Raw genomic sequence first — 23,637 nt, 5'->3', positions numbered from 1 at the left:
TCTTCAGATGTTCCGCAGAAATAGAAGTGGCCATGGTGATGATATTTAGGGAAATGTCGTCAGTGTTCTAACATTTCATCTTTTATCCATTGAAAAACAGCTACTGGGTTTTTTCTATAAAACAAACAAACAAAGTTATTCTAATATTATTTCTTACCACTTCATGAGGAAACTATGAAAGGGAAAGCAGCACTGATTAGTAACTACAGGGAGTAAAAGACTTGGGTCTTAATGCAGGCTGTGGCTGAAACCCCTTGTCTCCAGAGACAGACTTCCTCTTCCCTGAACTTCAATGTCCTAATCCATAAAACGTGGGTACTGAAATGGATAATCGCTAAGATCTCTTCCAACTCACAAAATGCGATCTTACCTTACAGTTGGTACTTACGTTTGAAACATCATACTAACTGGAGGTTTGCTTCATGTCTAACTTAACTACCGTGTCTTGTAAGTGATGTCCCACCCTTTTTTTTTTAGTTCATTCTCAGGAGTGATATAGCACAAAGTCTGTTTGCAAATGAAACAGGATGGCCAATTACATTATTATTCAATAAAAGTAGGTTGAAGACGATGGTGTTATTTCTATAGCAAATATACATCTTTAATTTCCTGCCATCTATCCGAACACTACTAAGAACCTTAGTGTAAATGGGGGCATGTGTATAAAACTACCAACATCATTAACCCTGTATCATCATTTACCCCAAACTAAGAATTTGAGACCTAATGAGAACTACTGTTTTTATAAGCTAATAGGCTCTGATTATACAAAGGTGAATTCAACGTACTTCTTATCAAAGGGTATACTGATGTGAAAATAGACTGGTATACACACATGTGCAGCAAAATCTATCACTGCAATGATATACTCATGTATATGATCTCTATTCCGGATGGCTGAAGCGAGGAGGTGGAATTCAGTCACTTCCTGGGATGACTATTACCTGAACTAAGTCTTCTGGGACAGAAGAAATTGAGTCAGACGGAGCAGTTGGCTGCAGGACATCAAGGAAGTATACTTCAGATAAAAAAGAGCATCACGTTCCTAAAGGTATAGGAATGGGAGAGAATATTGTGATACTGGGAACCTGCTTTTAATTATTTTAAAATGAATAAATAGTATGAGATATATATGTGAATGTGATAAGTTATGTTAAATGAGAAGAAGTATTTTATATCACGCTAAGTCTTTTTTTTTTAATGTAGGATGAGAGAAACTGATAATTCTAACTTGATAATCAACACTGTACTTCAAAAATAACTTTGCTGACAAAGGAGCAATTCAAAGTGAGATCGCCAGACAGAGTGTGTGGAGGACAAATATTGAGATTCTAAACCTGTCTGGGGGTAGTCAAGCTGGTGCAAGAGATTTGAAAGATATGAAAAATGTAGAATTGACAGAACATAGCGACCTCGTGAATGATGGATATTTGTGGGTGAAGTCATATGGCATTCAGGGGGACTCTTGGTTCTGACTGAGGCTGTACGCTTTTCAGTTTGACATACACTCACAGAGTGAAAATGTCTTCACTTATAAAAGAGAATAATTAGAAAAAATTAAAAATACCTATACTGTCAGGTAAGAACTTATTACCAAAAGGACAAAAAAAAAAAGACCCTAAAACTATTCATTTTTTTCTAGATGTTGTGTTAAAAGGATAGCTAAAATCACCACATGTACATCACAAAATATAATTTATATCTGAAAATACATATGTTAAACTACAAGGTTGAATCTCATAATTTAAAAAAGAACAGAGCAGACATACTCCAAGTGTGTTTCATTTGGTCAAATACAAATTTAGATTAGCTAACTCTTGTCATGAATCCTTTTAAGAGGTTTTATAACATACTATTAAGAAAGAATTGTCTGTTTCAATTTGTCTAGGCTTAAATACAATAGAAGAAGATAAACATTAAATTATGGCTGGAGATTTCTCTTTCAGAGAAGTTTTATTTTGTTTCAATTTATATGTAAATGCATAACTAAAGTAACACATTTGTAAACAATAACAGGAAAGGTTTAATATGAACTTCAAACGTTAAGTTTATACAGAATGCTATCCATATCTCAAAACCTGCAAAATATTTGAAATAGAACTTCAGATTCTTGTAATAATGTATTCTAGAAAATAGTGAACAGTGTGGAAATGGCTAAGCAGAAATACTTTGTAATCTCCTTTTGCATAACATATTATTAAAGTTCACATTACAAAGGGCATACAGGTTATACTCAAAGTGTGATAAAGTTCTGAATGTTGAAAATCCAATAAATGTCAGTTTTTGATACCTTCTTGTATGCTAGTTGCCATGCTAGTATTTTTAACAGGGATTATTTCATTTTATTTCAGTCTAAAATGTGGTGTTCTCTGAGTCCAAAGCAAACTATCTGGGACAACAGAATGGTATTCACTTATCATCCAGGCAATCTGGTTACTGCAATTCCCACCATCTTTCTTTATCTACCCCAGTGGTTCTTTTACCTTGTTGATCTGAAGTTTTCTGAAACTGGTCATATTTATTTTATTCAACATTTTTCTCTGTTTTCAAAATGACAGACTGGGTATATATTACTATCAGAACATTGAGAATCGTAGGAGAATTTTCAGAAACCAACTGATAAATTAGGAGCACCATGAAAAACTTTCAGTCAGGACAATGTACAAAATGAGAAGTCAACATTTTAAGAAAGAATTACGAAGTTATAAAAAAAAGTCATATCCAGATGTTGATACCTCTGATTGTAGGGAGTGGTGGGGAAGTAAGTGCGTTCTGTTGTACAGAACAGTTTTCTATCTCCTTTCAATTCAACTAGGCAGTAACTGAGACTGAGACATCTATCTCACCCATTATTTTAGACACCAGGTAAACTGTCCTATTGAGCACAAGACACCCGAAGCCTCCCAGTAGTTTTGACCTTTCCAGAATATCCAAGGTAATACAGTCAATAAAGAGACCAGTCTTGAATATACCTTATGTCTCAAGTCCCAGCTCAACGAACTCAGTAAATATACCAGGCTTTCCTATCTGTGTACGTATATTTGTATCTGTCTAGCATCTGAGTCTCTTCCTTGCAATATGTCTTCTGGAGTATTATCAGACAAGACCAGTGGAACCTACCTGAACTTGTGAAATTTTAATTAATTCTGTAGGAGGAGGTTTTTTTGTTTTTGTTTTTGCTGTTTGATTCTGAGATTTCATGGGGACTTACACACCAGAAATTTAAAGTCCCTTTCTGATTTGGGGTCCCTAGGGATCTTCCTATCAGAGAAATCATTTAGAACAATCCCCTTAACTAAAATAGAGCGCACAGAGACTGGATAAATCCTGTGTACTTTGACTGTGACCACAACATTACAGAATTATAGCAAGAATGGATGGTAAAATTCTCCAGGCTTGAACTTTAAAAAAAAATGGAAGAGAGAGAGAACATAAAGCTCTACAAAGCCTGGACCCTGGCTCTCCATTCGTCCAATCTCCTGCCACTCTCACGCCTAACCTCCTTGCTCACTACGCTGTAACCACATCTGCCCTCCCCACACTGTCCAATATGCACGAACTCATTCCTGCCTTAGGGCTGTCTGCCTGGAAAGCATCTCCGAGATCATCAAATGTCAGGCTCATCCTTGCCATACATGCCCCTCTGCTACCTTTTTCTGACATGATCTCCAAATCTAGAGGAGTACCTCAGTAGTTTCTGTCACACCATCCTGTGCATTTTATTTTATTTTCTCTATCCTGTGCCATCTAGATGACATTTAGTACCTAATTAGTGACTGGCACTCTGCAGCTGCTTAAAAACTGTTTGAATGACTTGATTTAGTCAGTAAAGAGGAAAAAAATGGGTCGTTTTTAAACTAAAACTTGAAACTTAGCACTTTTCAACATGATAAACATCTCAAACATTTCTAAGAACAAAGAAATGCATAATACCACTCAGCTACTCCTACCTGCTGTAAGGCATTAACAAATGGAAACAAAAATGGAGAATAATACTGACAAGATGGAATTGTCTATCACTGCACTGAGACCTGGTGCCCAGTGTAACTCCAGCTCTATTAGACCTTCCCATTTTTACTGTTCCTGACACAATACAATGCCTCACCCTCAGATCCCCAAACTGGGATCCCATGTGTCCTATTTTTAATTACATCTTGATAATGTTGTGATCTCCTCTTAATTTTACTGCTTCATCCACCAGCAGCAAAATACAATGAAAGGATTCTAACTTAAGAAACAAATTCCCCAAAAGGAAAAAGAGATTTTCTAGCAATTTGCATGTGCAGACGGCTTCCACAGAACAATACAGGAATTACATACCAACCCACTGTTCTTTGGTGAGAAAGTAGCAGGGAATTGGGACAAGAAGCCATGGTTCACAAAGTAAGAGGGAGCATGAAAGAAGGTTGGCTGTGCTAAAAGTGATGTTATCACAGCATCATTTCTCACAAAAGTGAAACAGTAGAAGAAACATGGGATGTGATTCTGTGTAGAATATTGCTCCATCGGTAAAGTGAGTTCCTATAAACAAAAAAGAAATATTCATTTGAAGATAAAAAAATAATAAAAATTAAATCTCACGAAAAAGAAAAAAAAAAACAAATTAGTAGGAATTAGAATTGGTGTTCTGGATCTTACGAGTCTGCCCATACCTTGTGAATTCCATTTTTCATTTGTTCTTTACAATCTATACTTTACCAATGCCATTTCCTGCCAAGTAATTCTGTGATATCTTGTTAAACTGTTATAGTTCCTTGTGAAAGGGACTTCTATTTATATACCTTTATATTACAAACAACAGTGGATGGTTTTACACAATTAAATCCTGATGGAGTGAACGACTTTACATCATTAGTTGACAGTAGTTCATGGTACTAACCTCCCATATCCCAGTAGAAGGAAAAACTGTGTAGGAAGCATTTGCTCATTCATACACTCCATAATATACTGAAACGTATTTGTATTAAGCTTCTGTTGTGCTCTAGTAACTGTTACAGGCATTGGAGATTTAGTGGTGAACAAAACAGACGGAACCCCTGACTTCTTGGAGCTTACATTCTGCTTTGAAAAGAGAGACAATAAACAAATGAAAACCAAACAAAAATAAACTATACAGTATGTCAGCCGGTCATAGACTCACTAAAGCAAACTAACCCAGAGAAGGGGGTGAATAGCACTTGGGTTGTGATCGTACGTTAGGGTTTTTTTGTTTGCTTGTCTGTTTAACCTATGCAAATTTCTTTTATACCATCCCAAAGAGTACATTTACTTTCCTAAGGTGCGAAAAGAGTTTAGTGAAGCCTGTGAATCTTATGAATTATTGATATACTCAAGGCAAAGATAAATGTTATTCACCATTTTTTGTGGTGTGTCTTTTGGTGCATGAGGGAAAGCTACTTAAGCCTCAAGTGTGTAGTGTTCTTTGGGTGGAAAAAATCCATATATAATTCGACCAATACAATTTGTCACTTTTTTATTTTTAAATGATTATCCAAAACGGTGGTATGTGTCAGTCATTCACAATGCCAGCATTAATATGTGACAAAGGAGAGTTAACTCCTCAAGCATAACTTTTCTGCCTTTCCACCAAAAATAGCACTGTCAGCTTCAGCTCTTTTAATGGAGGAAGGAATTTATTTACTGCAAAATGTGCTAGTCTGTGCTATGGAAAAGTTCTCACACATATCATATACTTAATAAACACTGATAGTTAATTAAAAAGGAAAAAATAATTTTAAATACCAGGTCAACAGGATATGTATCTATTTTGGTAGCAGTCTGGAGGAGAAGGACTCCAAGGTCTAGATGCTCTGAACTGTCTCTCTCTCATGCAAGCAAGCAATAAAACCACTGCACTGCAACACTGTGTTCGTGCTGATGAATGTGAATTAATTAGGCATCAATAAAAACATGAAGTCTCAGAAGGAAGGAGCCTTAACAGTTGGATCTGAATCTAGCAGTAGATGTAGATTGAACAGAAATGAATCTTCATTCTAAAAATGTGTATGAGAGAGATGGGCAGTTTAAATAGAGGTTGAACAGTAATTAACAAATAAACAAAGAAAATTACTGTGAATTTTAGCTTCACATTTTGGCCAGCTCTGTAATTTGTTATTAGTATTTTAGCCTTCCTATTTTCTCTATTGTTGATCCAAACTTTGGAAACATTTTTATGAGACCAGGTCTACTTTAATTGGAAAGCTTAGTTTGAGATTTGTCAGATTTAAGTTGTGTATACTTCTCTGTACTCATCTTTAGAGCATCCTTTTAGCATCATATTCAAAGAAAATGTTCACATTTTGATGTTTTTTCGTCTTTGGATTTAGTTCCTTAGCCTCATTTTTCTTATTTTAGGAAAAAGATCTTTTATGTACAATAATACTCTTAAACATATTTTCCAACAGCTGTGTTCATATCATTCTATACCTCTTGAATAAACATACTCCTATTTAACTCAGAGCAATAGATTTTTTTTTACCAACTAATAAGTAAACCAGATTTCTAGATAAATAGGTAGGTAACAACAAGGTTAGAGAAATAACACAGTAAAGTTGGGATATTTTTTAGAGAGCTATAGAAGAAAAAGATTGAAATTAAGACACACTAAAAATAATTCTTAATTGGAATTCTGAATTTTATAAGAAAAGTTTGAAAACATCTCTCTTTACTCCATAACCTGCACAACTATTTGTCTTGGATGGATGGGCCTTTTTTCCAGGGTAACAGGTAAAGTGATCTGCCTTCAGCTCCAGCTTTCCAGCAATCCAATTCTTCAGTATCACAGCCAGTCAGCATTTTCTTTTTTCTTTTCTAGATGGTAATGACCCTGACATTTCTGAATCTCCCCAACGAAATCATTTAGTGCTTCAAATATTTAGGAAGAAACTCTGCAGGAAACTGAGCAGCACATTAGTTACTTCCTTTGACAGATCAGTAAATCTAGGATCTGAAAAGGGGTTGACATTTGAGAATCTCATACCCAGGATCATTTTGGAATGAAAAGAAAAGAAAAGAAAGAGAAGGGCTTGAATCCTGGATCTCTTAAACAGAAAGGCAGGGGATGCATTTTGTGAAATTACTATTTACTAAAACTGAGTAGGTCTGTCAGTCACTCAAATTTCATGGTCCTAAATTCTTGAGGAAATGCAGCGTTGTCAGGCCGTCACATCCTAACAGTACTTTACACTGTACAGTGTCTTGACGACAAAATAGGAAACAGTGCTGAGAAGTCGCTGAAATCCTTCTGCTTATCACTGGAAACTTCACTCCTTGTTAGCAACGACATGCAGCTACTCCAGATTTCTCACTCACCATGCTTTCAAGGCATGGACAATAAATACCTTTCAGGCCCGTATCAAGTGCTCGGGCAATCCACAGAGGATGGTTGGCATGCTGACACAGTTCTGCAGTGCAGCCAACCAAGAAGCCGCTTTCGAAGGAGGTCTCATTCTGGTCAGGTGTCACAGCCCGAGAAGCTTGTGACAACCACAAGGGCCCAGCCCTCCTCAGAAAATCCTTCCAATAGCAAAAATTTGTACAATATAATTCCCGTAAACTAAAGAGTACCACATTTCTTCTGCAAATCACTTGGCCTCACATCATTGAGCCTTCAGTTGCTTTGACATATGAGAAGACAGCGGATTAATGAAATGTGTCAAGTAAGCTCCACTCCTTTTGAGATTTGAATACTCAAATAGTAGTCTGTGTGCTGGCATGGAAATGTATATACACATCCAGATATAGGTATAGATGATATAGATACAGATGTAGACGTGAACACAGACACAGACATAGGAAAGGTACAGGTGCAAGTAGAGGTACAGGTATAAACACATGACTCTGTGTGTGTGTGTGTGTGTGCGCGTGCATGTGTGTGTGTGTGTGTAGGGGTTGGGGAGAGTCATAAGTGTGTGTGCTTGGCTGGGGAAAGATTGGCATGGACACACTGGTGGGCTTCCCATGTTTTATTATCATCAAAAGTGACTTGGTATGAAATTAACATGAGAATGAAGATGATCAATACTAATAAGGAAAAATACATGTTGAGGTTTGAAAGTAGTATGTCCTGGTTCAGAATGGCATCTTTTAGGCCAATAAACCCAGTTCTTTCCCCAAGGTAGCTTACTTCTGCTTCCTGACTGCAGACATAGCTGGCTCAACTGGTTTGCTCTTCATTGGTCTTACTGAACTCAGGGAAATCCATCATAGAAAGGACAGCACTTGGGAGACATAAAAATGCTGATGTGATGTTACTGAGTATGTATCAGTGTTGTCCCTTTTAGTTTGACAACTTGGGAAATATTTTATTTCTCTTACAATGTACTTCAGTTTTGTCATTTCCATGTTTGAGGAGCTACCATAGAGGAAAATTAGTAAAAATGTAAATGTTGGTCCTCAAATGTTTCAGCCATGAAATCTAGGAATATGTTAATAACCAATTTAAATTAAAATGCTATAATAATCTTTGCAATAACTTGTCAGCCCCTTTTTATCATTCAATAGTGATAAGCTAAGAAATCACATTTTCTTTATAATTCTAATGAAGGCATATCTCAGATTAGTATATTATTTAAATATGTAAACTGCAAATTGACAACATCTGGTACTTTAATGCAAGGTGATATGGCACTGATTGTAAGATCAAGGTTACAGAATTTGACACAGGTTCTTTGTGCATTACAAAAATGGCAATAATTAATTCAAAGCTGCAACTGACTGCATTTTGACGCTCTTTGAACATTGAAATGAGAAGATCTGTAGTATCTTTTAAATTGGTGCACAGAAGTAACACAGAAATGAATAAAAAAAATAAGATGACTTAAAAAATGAAAATGACTACATGTTTTAATACCTTATAACCTTTAAATAGAATATCTTAAGTGGTTATTGAGATCTAAAATATTAGTGACTATTTCACTGCAAATCTATCACACAGTCTATTAAAATTACTTTATTTCAAGCTAAGTTATTTGTTCATTGAACAAAGTTCATGCATAGCATAACAAGTTATTTGAAAGAGACAATTTATATGATATTAGGCAGTTAGACACATAAATATATTATATATATAACTGGAAAGTAATATAAAACAATTTTATCTACAAGTATATAATCATATCTTTAAAACTTCTCTAAGTAAGATAAAATTAGTTTTAAAAGGTTAATTCAAAATAAAGCATAATAAATAATAAAGTTCATTCAGTAATTAGTATCATGTAGGTTGAGGAGAAAACACTCAATACACATTTTTTAGTACATTATAAACATGATTATATTTCATTACTAAGAGATAAACAATATACTCAACCTTTCTTGTCTACTTTGAGTGTAAAAAAAATGTGAAGCTGATAACTGCAACAAAAATAGAAAATCATTAAGAAATCAAGTCTTTTGTCCTCAGTGTAAATTCATTACTGTACTCAAGAATTCCCTGAAAGAAGAAAGAATGTTCATTTGTATTTCTGAAATGATTTTAAAAATGTATTCCTAAAAGCTTTATAAACAGCAGGGACATTAATATAAAGAACAATTAATAAGACAATGAATCTAAAATTTCACAAAGTCTTGAAATATATTTTAATGGTATTAAGCTTGTGGGTCATTTGAAAAAGGCAGCATAGTGCATTAGAACAGTACATCAGAAGTCAGGAATTTTATTCCCAATTTATATCACCTAAGCAATGCCCTCAGACAACCCTCTTTAACCTGTGTTTCTACACAGGGAGAAAATGAAGATATTAATATTTGCTTCTTATCAGACAGAATTTTTCCAAAGATTCACGGACTCTTTTAAAAACAGGTTTTGAAGTCCTAGGGGAAAAGAGCTGTGTCATTTATAACTATAAAATATTATTTCAAAACTGAACTATGAATCTTCACTCGTTATGAACTTCAAAATCAATCTCAAAAGAAAGAGCTTTATGCAGAGAATTTTTTCTTGGCTGAAATGTCATGAACTGGGCAAAAGATTTAGTGTTTTAGGAAAGGACCTCTATCAGAATAAATTTTCAGAATTGAAACTTTCTGAATGTCTCTAGGCATTTTAAACAATATAAAAATGTCAGTACCCCAGTGTTGTGAATTTTTATCCCAACACAAAGATGGACTGTGTCATAGAGGATGACACTAACACCAAGGAGGAATATGTCATCTTTCATGAGCTTTGAGTTTTTCTCCTTCCTCCTGACTTCATTATACTTTATTCAGAGCGAGCACACATTCTCAGTAAGATTGAATCAAATCTTAAAAGTGTAGATCACAGACAAATATTGAATGCTCAGGTACAGGTAAGAAGATAGAAAGCAAGAGGAAACAAGATGTATACTAGTATAGTATACTTAGGTTTCAACTCATTTGATATAACTGCAAATATCTTAAAATGAATTAAATATTGTTCATTGAAAAAATGAAGCAGATTATGATTCAGTAAATTACTGAGGATCACAGACATAGTGGTAAAGTTATTATTCACTACTAAGTCACCTGACTAAATCATTTTACTTTTGAAGCACCAACTAGGAAATAGATGATGCTCCCTAAGATCGGAATGTTTCATTTGTAGGCAGGAATGATTGAGTTAACTTGTCTACCAGAGACAGAATCTTTCATTTAACACAAAGACAAAACATATTGCTCCTCCTTCTATTTACTACAATTCTAAAGAGTTCTTGGTCAACCCTTCCTACCTGAAATGTTGCTGAAGTAGACCTGCTTCTTCCACATCTTTGACTGTGACCTCCACCCACTTGAACACATGCGGCTTCACTATCTACCATGGTGACATTTGCTCTATCTGCCTGAAACAGAGAGAATGAAACCGCAAACCTGACAAAGAGAAAATTATACAGACACATGACCTAAGCTCTTCAACTTGATTTTGAAATGCATTTGTGTGTTCTAATATGAAATACTGTATGAGGACTGTATATTTGATTTGTCTGGAAAGTTTTGGTTTCTTAAAAAAAGAGTACAATTAGTTATCTATTTGTTGATAAAAGAACCATGTTGATGTTCAGTAGATCTGTCTGTTGCACAACAGTGTGAATATACTTAACACCACTGAATTGTACACTTAAACATGGTTAAGAGGATAAATGTAATGCTATTTTTTTTAACTACTACAATAAAAGAAAAAAAAACCTTCCCCCACAAAAACCGACTATGTTGCTATTTTACTTTAAGAATATTATTGACAGCATTAAGTCCTAAGTTTATATGCTAACACAAAAATTTGTCATTTCTTAGGACAGTTATAAAATGCAAGCAGGATGCACATTTTGCACACTTTTATGGACCAGTGATTTAAACATTTATATGTGAGCTTTTCACAGTTAAGCATTCTAGGTTTGCCTGCTTGAGATAATTGATACAGTGAAACATCCAAGAGAGAATTTTCCAGATAAAAAATTTTACAATACCCATCAGTATTACACCTATATTAACTGCCCTTTGTCCTAATATTCAACCAACAATCCAGTTACAGACACTGAAATACACTGTCAAGCATTAATTAAACTTAACTTTTTATATGAAGAGAATGTCTTTTATAAAGTAGTATTTTTCCTTGTACAATCACACAAAAATAATAAATTTCAGTTCTACCTTGAATTTAGTATATTCCTAAATTTTTAGGCATACTGCTAAATAAAAAAAGGTACAAAGCTTGAATGAGAAGAGACCCTAAAAATCACCTAGCTCAGTACTTAATTTTATCTAATAGAAAAACCATGCTTAATTTCATCTAATAGAAAAACCATGCTGAGTGACTGTTCACAATCACATAGTATTGACCTAGTTAAGAACCCCCCAAAAATTACAATGGAAGTATTCTGATTCCCAGACCAGGGTTCTTCATAGCTAACTTTGGGCAGGTACTGTCATTAAACATATAATCAAATAGTTTTCAGATTTCAAGGAAATAAGAAAAAAATAGATGTCCTTACTTGTATTGACTCTATCACAGTAGAACAAAAGACACTTTCTTGTTTAGAATCTTTGGAAAATATAAGGCTAATTTTTAAATGAACACATACATGCACCTGACTATGGAATATGTGAGCAGCAAATAAGTATTTGATTTTTGAAATTAATGAAACATGCAGAAAAGAAAGAGGATTTTGCTGTTGTTAATAACTTACTGCATCCACATTTTTGTATCATAACTAATTCTGATGTTGCAGTGGCTTTTTTTCAGTCCTCCAGCCATCACAAGGTCTAATTCCATGTCTCAGCCTCATACACGGCAAAAAGTTTCATACAATTTCTTATCCCATCTATGATGGTTGCAATTAATCTTTGTTTCCCAGTATCAACCTGCCTCTAAACTTTGTGAGAAAGACGGGGGAATAAAAGGTTGCTATAGAAACAGAGGAAAATTCTGCTGTGTCTCTTTACTGCAATAATACTGATTTATCAATATAGATATAGTACAGGACATTTCAGGACAAATAATAGTAACAAGAATCTAGAATTTCATTCTATAATGATAAACTGGTCAATTCTTCAAGAGGATATAAGTGTGCTAAAGTCTATGCACCTAATAACAGAGCTTCAAAAATACAGGAAGCAAAATCTGCTAGAACTGCAAGGAGGAAAAGACAAATTCACAATTGCAGTTGGAGATTTTAATATAGCTTTCTATAAAATAGATGGAGCAAAGAGAAGATCATCATGGTTATAAGAGACTGGAAAAGCACTATTTAACTTGACTTAATTAACACTTAAAGAACAATCAAACTAACAAGAGTAGGTTACTGGTTCTTTACAAGTGCATACAGAGCTATCAGCAAGACAAAATATACTGTAGGCAACAAAATAAGTTTCTATATATTTACGATGATTCAAGTCATGTAAAGTACATTCTTTGACCACATGGAATTAAATTAAAAATCAGTAACAGAAAGAGACCTGGAAAACTATCGAATGCATGGAAACTAAATAGACAGAAAAAGAAAAGGGAAATTAGAAAGTCTTTGAATTTAATGAAAATGATAAGAACCTTATTGGAATTTGTGGGATACAGCTAAAGCAGTACTGAAAATAATTATTGTACTAACCATATATCATAGAAAGATAGAAAGAAAGGTGCAAAATCAACTATCTCAGTTTATACATTTTTAAAGAAAATCAATAAAAAATGGATAAAACTCTACACTGATAGAGAAAAATTAGGATAGGCAGAAATCACCAGTATCAGAAATGAGACATATGGTACAACAGTACATACCATAGATATTAAAAAGGATGATAAAATAACAACATGGATAATTTTGTTCATTTAGATTTGACAACTTAAATGAAACAGACAAAACTCACTGAAAAGACAAATATACCAAATTCCATCTGAAAATAGGATAGACTGTTAGGGTGTGATCAGAGCCTAAATGACCTGAAGAAAGGGAGACACCAAACTCAAGTCAGTTTCAGCCTTCCACGAGGGAGAAGGGAAATGAGCAACTCCAGCCCATTCTGGAGCATCCTGTCCTACCCAAGGCAGGAAGAAACCTCAGAAACTCTTGCGAAGTTCCCAGTCCAGAGACAGGCTCACTAAAAGACTGGGACCTAACCACAGGACTATACAGAATACCTTCTCTCCTCCCATGTCTCATGGTCATATTATTAAAGGTCTATTTATAGTAGTTCCACTTATCTAGTAAATCATGTCCACCACCAAGAAAACATTAGGAGGTGTACTAAAAGGAAAAAAAAAAAACAACAACAAAACCCCAAATCCCGTAATTTGAAGAGACAGGTTCGTATCAGCAGGGAAAAAAAAATTAATTAATTGGTTCTCTCTATAGTCTACCTGTTTATTTTCTGTCAACAAAGGGTAAGAGATCAGAAATCATTTTTCAACATTTTGCTTGTGCAACGTATTTATTAATATCCAACCCCCATTAACTTCCACTTTTTTTTAGGCTAATTTTGCCTTTTCATAGTTTTTGTTTATTTTGTATTTTTGCTACCATGCATATATCCAGATGCTTTGGTTTGAATTAATAGCTATTCTTCCAAAAACAAAGTATTTCTTACAGGATGTATTTTCATACTCGGCACTAGAGAAATAAACTAACCAAGTCCGTGACAGAGCATGGAAACTAGAGTAATATATCCTGTTGATGAAATTAAAAAATCATCATATTATCAGATCCATCTCTAATTACAAAGATTTCTTCGGAGAACCTAATGTTTCTTAGAGAACTATCATGTTCTCTTGTACTTTCAATAAATCTCAGATGTATATTTAGCTGCATATAATTATGTGACTTCTTAAAGTGTTTGCAACAGAATCCAGATGAATGAAGACTCAGAGCCTCATGATACAAGAGCAAAGTGCTAAGAGGGTCCCTATTATAACTACCATGACAACCCCTATCTTTTAATGCTAAAATTCAGCTTTTTGAGAGTAGCTACTTTTCAGCTCCATGGGGTGAAACTCAATTTGTATCACTGGCTGCTGTGCTGTGAAGGAGAATTCCAATGCCCTGTTGAGTACTAAGTCTTCTTGTTAGTTTGCTTGTTTGCAGAATAATCTTTAGACTGACATAATGACACACACCATAAGATTTCCCGAACTGAACTTTTTGCTTCCCTCTGGGAATGATGAGATAGGAAGAAGAAAAACATATATAGTGTAAAACAAATGAATACAAAACAGAGCCAGGTCTTCTCTGCAGTCAAGGATACACAGGGATCATTACTGCAGAGTATGAGCAGTTTTTCCAAGAAGATATTTAAAAGTCCCTTCATGAAACTGTGGGAGGAAGTTCTACTACTTAGTGAGAATATAAATAACTAAAGAGAACTGAAAATGATACTTCTATCTTCACATGATAGACAATTTAGAGCTCTTAGTTATTAAAAAAATCATACTCTAGTTACTTAAAAGAATCAATTAGGAACAATTTTAATTAACAGAACTGGAAAAAGAACATATTAAGGTAATAATCTCCTCTATGAAACCATTTAATAAAAAGTTTAACATAAATAAGTAAATGCACACATACACAAATAAATGACAAATAAATGTGAAAATGTTAATATAAATATAATGAGCTGCAAATATATACTGTAGTTATAACTGGTTTAAGGGATGGTAGACAGAGGAAATAAAACTTTTGTATTTTACTCTTTGCTGTTGTATGAAGTTTTTGAAGACAAATAATGATTTTAGTGTCTTACACATTTGCATGGCAGTTTGAGTTTGATACATCTGTATATCCACCAGCGGTCTAGTGGTTAGGGTTCGGCATTTTTTTCCACTTTAATCTTTTCTATATATATAATGATAATTAAATATTATAAAAATATGACATCACATATGAAAATTGCCTAGTGGAATTTATTTTTTAAAAGTTTCTTTGAAAATCCATGAGATTATTGTAAAGTTTATATGCATATGTATTTAAAAAAAGAAATACTATTTCATTGTCAAGTAAGTTTGCCTGTATGAACGTAATCTTTTCCACTGTGAATGTTTTCAAGTTGTATTCTATTTAATCCAAAAATATATCCATATCTGCTGCCTTTATTATTTATTTATTGGATATTTTGCCACTCTTGAGTTCTTACTTCATTTACTATTTTTCTGTTGTTCTATTTCTCACTGACAGCTAGATTCTCTTAACCCAGTTTTAGAATCTGTGTCCTCTCACTGGAGATGTTAGCCCATTTAAATTCACTGTTATAACGGAAAATTTTTATTTATTTGCTATCATTCCCATTGTTTATTTCAATGCTTACATATATATATGTGTGTGTGTGTGTATATATATATATATTTGTTTTCTCTACTGTAGTTATTTGTTGTTCTTGAATGCTACTCATTCTTCATGGTTGTTGTAGTTCAATAAAACTCTTACTGAAGTAAAATTGTCTACCAGTGGCAAGGAATGAACAAGTTCTGATCATTTTTATCCTTTATTTGAAGCAAGAAAAACGTTCAACCTTAATCCACTGATAATCTTCAGCTTCCCCAGTCATATTCATAAATGTAATCCAGTTTTATGGAATTCATTTTACATTAAAAATTTTAATAATACTTGAAAAGAAGTATTACTACTTGAAAAATGATAGTTTGGCTTTCTTCTTAAATCATAACCATGTCAGGCATTATACTTTACTCTTTTCCATTGTAAATTCCCTTCTTGAGTTAACGTTTGTCCCATTGGTAAAACATGTCTCATAGATAAAACTCCCTCAAGGAAAAGACCAAAGAACCACCTAGACCTTCAATTCGTTTCCACCATAGACAGCAGAATGGGAGTGCAAATTATTTTATAATAATTATAGGCTACTATCCTTTCTCTGAACATTGGAATTACATATACCCCACTATCTATATAGTTATGGTGGTTTTTTTAAATTCTGTCTAAAATCTGATGAACAATTTTGATTAACTGCATCCTTGTTCTCTAGTTGTCTTCCTCCCTCCTGCATCTTTTTCTTAAGAGATCAGGCAGATACTATGTGTTTCTCTGGTTCTATTAGAAGGTCATCGTAAAGGTTGTGCCCTTCTGGCTCTATCCTGCAATAGCATTTGATGCACACATAAAGTGGCTGAAAGCCCTTGAAATGCAATGCCAGCCACTTCCTCCTTCCTGTAACACCTCAAAGTCATTTGGATGGGACTACACCTTACTTTAAATCTGACACTTAACAGAGTTCTATGTAATACAAGTGTGCTGGGAGAATTTTTGTATCTTCCTGCTCAGTCGGGTTATCTGACTTAACTAGGGGGTTAGATGGAATTTTTCTTTGAATAGTTTACACGCCAGTGTTAAAAACCACACACACACATCCCAAATATTCATTTCCCAACTGCGTTTCTTGTGCACTGTTCCCCTGTTCGAAGGTTAGGCTTGAGAATAAAACAGAAAAATTTCCTTCTCTATGTCTTATCTATAATCACAACTTCACACAGCATTACACTTGGATCATACTACCAATTTTTCTTGTCAATAAAATGAATTCTTTTTAAAATTAGGTTTAGAAGATGGGAATTGATAAAGCAGAAAATTTAAGAACATGAATGTTTAATTTAAGAATGTGCTCCTCATACCCTCCTCATCAATTAAAAAGAAACATAATCTATAGGCTTTGCTCTGCACAAAGGCACTGTGATATGGCAAAAAGCACAAAACTTAGAATCAAAGAGACTTTAGCTCTAGACTTGACTCTGAATTTATCTGTTGTATGAATTTGAGTCAACACCCCTTGATAATTTTCAATTTATTCTTTGTCTCTCTTATTGAACTGTGAATTTTTATAGTAGAAAATCATGTAAGTACTTAACAGAGTACTTAATGCTAATTAATCTTATCTATTATTAGCTGACACTGGTTATGCAATGTTGTGTATTTTTATGTATATCTTAATTGATCATTTGAAGAAGACTGGATGCATATGCCTAGTGAATCATCATTATAAGAAAGGAGTCAGGAGTCATGTATAATGACATGCTTCAGTTTTTTTCGATGTCATAATGCTGCATTGCATTGTGGTCAACTGAAACGATTTTACTAAAGATCAAATAAATTCAGTCAAGTACAAGTAAATGAGTCAAGTTTTCTCCTGAAAGTAGGGGGTGAATAAATGCAATATATTTCTAACAATATTGTATGAGTATTGACTTTCACATATAAGTATTTACACTGAAATTGTGATTAAGTTTTAATAATGAATTAACAAAAGGAAATAAATATAGAAGATCCAGAAAATCTATATATGCATCATAGTCCATGTCCAGTATTTTGAATTGTGAGTGTTTATGTGTGTGTGTGGGTGTGTATTTTGTTATAAATACGTGGGTGAGAAACACATCTAGTCTGTTTAGTTGGGGAAAGCTAGAAAGAGTTGTAAAAATGTTTAGGTTTTTGAAAATGAAGAATAGTGAGAGGAATTAATTAAAATAGATACTGTTTATCAAGGAAAAAGAACAGAATGCTTCAACTCAAATACAGCTCAACATGCTTCAAGGCTTTGTGGAGACATTTAATGTGAAGATAAGGATGTGAAATCATGTTCTGTACACACTGTGTTTGCAACAGATTTTATTTTTTGCAACTGGGTAAATCAGTTATGATTATTACAGGCTGCTGCTACAGTTGCCAGAGTTAACTTAAGGCTGGATTATAATGGAATTAATTTCTTCCAAGCCTTATGGTTGAAATCCCAGTAGCTGTCTCCATATATTAAACTGTGCTGTTTCAGATTGTTGATGAAGGAGCCATGTGGGCTGCTTCTTCATCACAATCAGTGATAAATGTGAAGTATGGTAACAATTCAATTAACTTACTTCTAGTTTTTATTGAAAATTAACTTTGTTAAAGTAACTTTAATGTGCACATACATTTATGTCTGTCTGTGCACAACACATACAGATTCATGTGCATAGTAATATATACTAGCTTATATCAAAAACACTAGACCGTATTTTAAATCCCAGTGAAGAGACAGTCACACACCTTACCTCCTATCCTGGTCCCAGGGCCTATAAAGGGAAACACACTGGGGATGACTGGGGAAGGGAGGGGAGGAAAGCATTTTTGCGAAGGAACCATCTGAGAGATCATAAGGATCATCAAACATGGGAAAGGAAGAAATAACCACTTTGTGAAAAATCAGTTGTATTTTTTTCCAAGTCTGAAGAAAGAACAAAGCACAAAAATTGGAATCCAAAGCTTAGAGGACATGACAAAGAGCATTTTTAAGTCATTGCTTGTATAAGCAGTTGTTCAAATTAGCATAGCCTTTCTAAATAAAGTTTTATTTTAATGTTCCAAAAAAAAATATTGAAGGAGCATGGTAGAGTATTATCTCTCCACCCCAACTACCTACACATACTATATTTTCCTAGTTTATCTCATAATTTTATGATATCCAATTACCTTGATGCAATTCTAATTTAATTTGAATATATTTCCACAAAATAAGTTTTTGAATGTTTGAACCTATCTAAATCTTATGAAAATCAATGCCAAATATTCATTTGCTTCGTCACACATGAGAACAGAATTTCCAAAAATAACTTTCATTTTTGCTGAAAAAGATAGGAAAATCAAGAGTTGGCTGCTTATCTAAGTATCCTCCTTGTATCACACAATGAAATTAATAACACAAATTGTTCTAAAAATGACTATTAAAAAATCACTCTACTGACTTAAATTGCATAGAGGAGTGCAGCTTCAGGTAAGAGGAATCATGATTTGAGAGTAATGTGGTATAAGAAAGATGAAAGCAGCAATAAAATCCTAGAAGGAAAAGTCACAGGCACACAGGGGACCCTGAGGGCAGCGGAGGAGCCAGTTTGGAGTGACTCTTACAGATCCTTCTCCTTGGGGATTATTGATGACAGTAACTCTCTGTTATATATTAATTTCTGACATTTCTATCTCTTGAGTCCTGCAGCCAGGAAAGGAAATGGTTTACATTATAATTGTCATGATGACAAATATAAAGGAAAAAAAAAACAGGTTCTTAACAGATTCTGGGGGCAGAATTCCTTTTACATGGTGATCATCAGTGTGCATTGTTCTGTCACCTCAACTCTCACAGGCTGAAGACAGGAAAATAAGAAAACCAATATAGCACTTGGTGCTGTCAGAGATCAGTGAGATGACCTCACATCTGGTAATTCTGTTAGTACCCTACCTGAGAAAGACCAGTTTGTTTTCAGATTGCTAATTCAAGAACCCAACTTTGGGCAGGAAACCAAATACAAATGGACAAGGGAGCTGCGATCCAAAGAAAATTTCTGGAGAATGTACGTGCCACTAGCCATGCCTCGGCCCCCTTCTGTTATTCAGTAAAAAGATCGTGCCTCCAATATCCAATTTCCAGGGGATCCCTTGATAAGAAGCACAAAAATTAAGTGACATAGCCCCCAAACTGACATTAATACCAATAGTGTCAATATTAAACATATTAAATGAAGACAAACAGCTAACCCAATAAATAATTTGTGACTCCTTCACCATTCCATTGGTGCATAGTAATTATTCAGAAGATAAAATGATTTCAACTAATTTGGGGAAGTTTGTTTTCTGTTTGTTTTTTTTCCTGAGTTACTATGACTTTCACTATTTTACAATTTACTGTCATGGCAGAACAAGTAAATTGTTAGGTTCTCCTGTTGTAGAGTGTGTGCGGGTGTGTGTGTGTGTGTTTACATATATGATACAAATATACATATACACTTTAAAGCTTCCAAATGGTCTAATGTGCCTAATTTTAAATATAATGAGGTAAATATATAGAGTTATTATAAGAGTAAAAGTTCTAAATCAAAAGACTTTGTTCAGAAAAAAGACTGAATGAAATTATGTCAAGGATAATTTTGCAATCATGTATTTTAGTGTTCTCCAATAAGTAGCAATCTGAACATTGCTGTCTCAGAATGGAGATTGACCACAGCCATTATAAGATAAGGAGGGGAAATACAACCATGAGCTTTCATTTGAAAGCATTTTTTAGGGGTCTATATTCTTCCATAAGAATTTTAATGTGAAATACAGTAACATTCTATTTACAGTGTGTTTGCAAGCCTGTAAATGTAAAAATTCAGTGAAAAAGATATCTATTCTGGAAGAAGCATGTAGCAGGCACACTTTTGGTTATCTTTTTTTTTCAAATATTTGCTCTCTGGCTATATTAATGGCCAGCATTATCCGAGATGCTCTCACTGATTTATTGATTCTTAAAGTGGGCTTAAATACACTTGTAAAAGTCATAAAGAGTTCACTTCCTTTTTTACAAAAATAAATGATTAAAGTGGGCCTTCATAGTGCTATTATTTTATTAATCACCACCAATGTGCTTAACAGAAAAAACAACAAGGTCTGAATGAGGCCAAAAAAAAAGCAAAAAAAAAAAAAAAAAAGCTTAGAAAAACATGACATGTTCAAGAAATACAAATAGTATAGTAGACTGGAATTTAGGGATGTGGCAGAAAGTTTGGAAGTTGTGTTATCCATGCAAATTCTAGGATCATCGCTAAGATGAGACAATATGATCAGATTCACATTGAACAATTCAATTTCAATGAGAATTTGTCATGAAACACAAGCTGGAGAAAGGGGATTAATGTCCAAATTCTCTGATGTGGGACTCCTGATAGTTTCTCAGGAAACATAACTAGAACATTTAATAATCTCCCAAGCATTTGTTGTCTGTTAAAGACTGTCCAGTTTTTATTAATAGGGGTTTTGTTTTTTCAGAGCACAATGAGAATTTGTTGATGCTGGAAAATGAGAAGAAACATACAGCCACATACAGAATGACTAAGTCTAAGCCAAAACCTTGATAGTACTGAATTTAAAACGGGTACCACGTAAATTAATAAACAGATAAGTCTAGATCTGGAGGGCACTAATTTTTCTGAAGTGATAGAGGCAGAATACTGGCTCCCCCAAAATATCCATGTCCCAGTTCCAGCAACCTGGGAACATGCCATTTCATATGGCAAGGAGGGATTAAGGTGGCAAATGGAATACATTTGCAAATAGTTTAACCTTAAGAAAATGAAATTACTCTGGATACTATGGATTATCTGAATGCACCCAATGAATCATAAAGTCCTTTTGGATGTGGAGGATGGGGAAGAACAGTTAGATTCACAGAACTATGATGTAAGAAAGATGAGTAGTCATTGCTTCCCTGGAAGATGGAAAGGAGCCACAAGATAAGGAATGAGGGCAGCCTCTAGAATCTGGAAAAGGCAAGGATACAGATTCTTCCCTAGAAACTTCAGATGGAATGCATCTCTGCTGACACCTTGATTTTAGCCCAGTGATGCACATTTTGCATTGATGACCTCCCTAAATGCAAGATAATAAAGCTCTGTTGATGAAGCTACTAAGTTTAGGGTAATATGTTACAGTAGCAGTAAGTAGTTAATATGTTTTTATTCATCTAAACACAGGAAGCACATTTATGTCTTTGTGCTAAGGCTATGAATGATTCAACAAATATCCAACAGGAGACTTTTTTGACCCAAATTTCTCATGACCCGTCCTCTAATAATAATCTCTTCCTCTACAAACATAAAAAAGCCTATCACTGCAGTCTTTGTGCTGCACTGCTATGTATTTATAATATATGAATATTAGCAGTGATGTTGAAGGAAAAAACTAAAGACAAAATGGCAGAGAACAATAGGTGTGACAAGTGGACTGCTCTAATGGAGATGTTACGATATTACTTATAACTACCTTAAGAAAACAATTTTATAAGACTTACATTCACTCTGAAGGAAGAATATTTCATCATTGCCAACGAGACCTAGCTGATTCACAAACCTACAGAAGTGTGGAAGAGGAAGGTTTTCCTTCCACTTGGGGTAATGCACAGAAACACAGCACACACGTACACGCACACTGAACTAGTCTAAAGTGCCCTGGTTCCTGAGAGGTTTGTGCACATTAATCCCTGCTGTGGTGGGAACCTGACCTGATTTGCACTGACGTGTAAGGCTCTGCCTAGAAAAATGCCTCCTGTAGAGAAGTACCTTCAGGTTGCCCTTGTTTGGGACAGAACATCATATTGCACACACACAGTTATGTCTTAGTTACCTGCAGACACATTTGCGTTATGTAGAAAACATTCTTGATTTCTATCATTACAACTTTTAACTCCAAAAACAATTTCTCCTCCCCACCAAACCCAGACACAGTAAAACAATAAGGACAGTCTCATATTTTTAAAAAGAAACAGAATAATGATGAATTGCAATAAAAGACTGAAACGCTCTTCTCATTAAATTCAGAGAGCCACCTCTGGGACTTGTCACCTGTGATATTTGATGACAATAGCCACAATTAATCTTGCATAAAATTTGCCTAATCCTGTAATGTAGAAACTTTGTTTTTTTTTATCAGCTAATAACTTATTCTGAAGTGAAAAGAAAGCATTTGTCAACTAGGTCAAGAGGAGTAAGAAAATTGGAAATAAAAAAGCTTAGACAAAGAATGTACATGGAATACAGTCAGAAGATTTTCAACATGTTGCAGCCCATTTGAAGGCAACTATCAAATGAGTTTTAATTTGTTAACTGATGTCTTCCTAATGATATTATTCTAATGTCAAAGAAACAGATAAACTTGCTGTTTTATATGCATACACATATACACACACACATATGCACGTATGCACACACACACACACACACCCCTAAGTTTAAATGCTCTATCAGAACTTTTATTTATGTGATTTTAATTTTGACATTAAAATGAAATGGAGAATGTACTAACACATGCAATACTTTAAGACTAAGGTATCTTTAAGAGTAGCATTAATAGTTAACCCCCTTTTAAAATAACAGAATAGAGGCTTTCAGCTATGATTTAAGCCTGACGAACTATTTCAGATTTGCAACATTGCTATCAGTAAACTAGCACCTTTTAAATAAATAATAAACAATTAGTCACTTGAAACATTTCATTATTAATGGAACTTTTTGATTAACATTAAGAATAGGTAGTTAACTGCTGAAGTTCACCACATATACATAATAGTGCACTAATCACTAGTCTACCGCTTAACGCATTTTCAGTTTATGCATCCAAGTAACAAACACTCCATAGACATAACGGGTTAGGAAATGTTTTAAAGCATCAGCACAGTTCTGATTTCCTAAAAGGG

The 23,637-nt window shown here is 34.3% G+C and overlaps 1 long non-coding RNA gene and 1 other non-coding gene across 2 annotated transcripts; one reads left to right on the top strand and one right to left on the bottom strand.

Annotated features, from left to right (window-relative positions):
• LOC140689609 (uncharacterized) lies at nt 1–5,984 on the bottom strand. Its single transcript, XR_012064647.1, has 5 exons — nt 5,743–5,984; nt 4,880–5,061; nt 4,321–4,521; nt 945–1,045; nt 1–114 (listed from the first exon to the last, which is right to left on the bottom strand). It is a non-coding gene; the product is annotated as an uncharacterized lncRNA (long non-coding RNA).
• A 12,455-nt stretch (nt 5,985–18,439) lies between these two features.
• On the top strand, nt 18,440–18,569 carry LOC116285704 (small nucleolar RNA SNORD22). The gene has a single exon (XR_004195385.1). It is a non-coding gene; the product is annotated as a small nucleolar RNA SNORD22 (small nucleolar RNA).
• The last annotated feature ends 5,068 nt before the right edge of the window (nt 18,570–23,637 follow it).

The sequence above is a fragment of the Vicugna pacos genome, chromosome 26, assembly GCF_048564905.1.
Source record: "Vicugna pacos chromosome 26, VicPac4, whole genome shotgun sequence".
NCBI classification, from domain to species: domain Eukaryota; kingdom Metazoa; phylum Chordata; class Mammalia; order Artiodactyla; family Camelidae; genus Vicugna; species Vicugna pacos.
The sequence above is the reverse complement of the archived record's forward strand: the minus strand, read 5'-3'. Positions and strand labels throughout refer to the sequence as shown.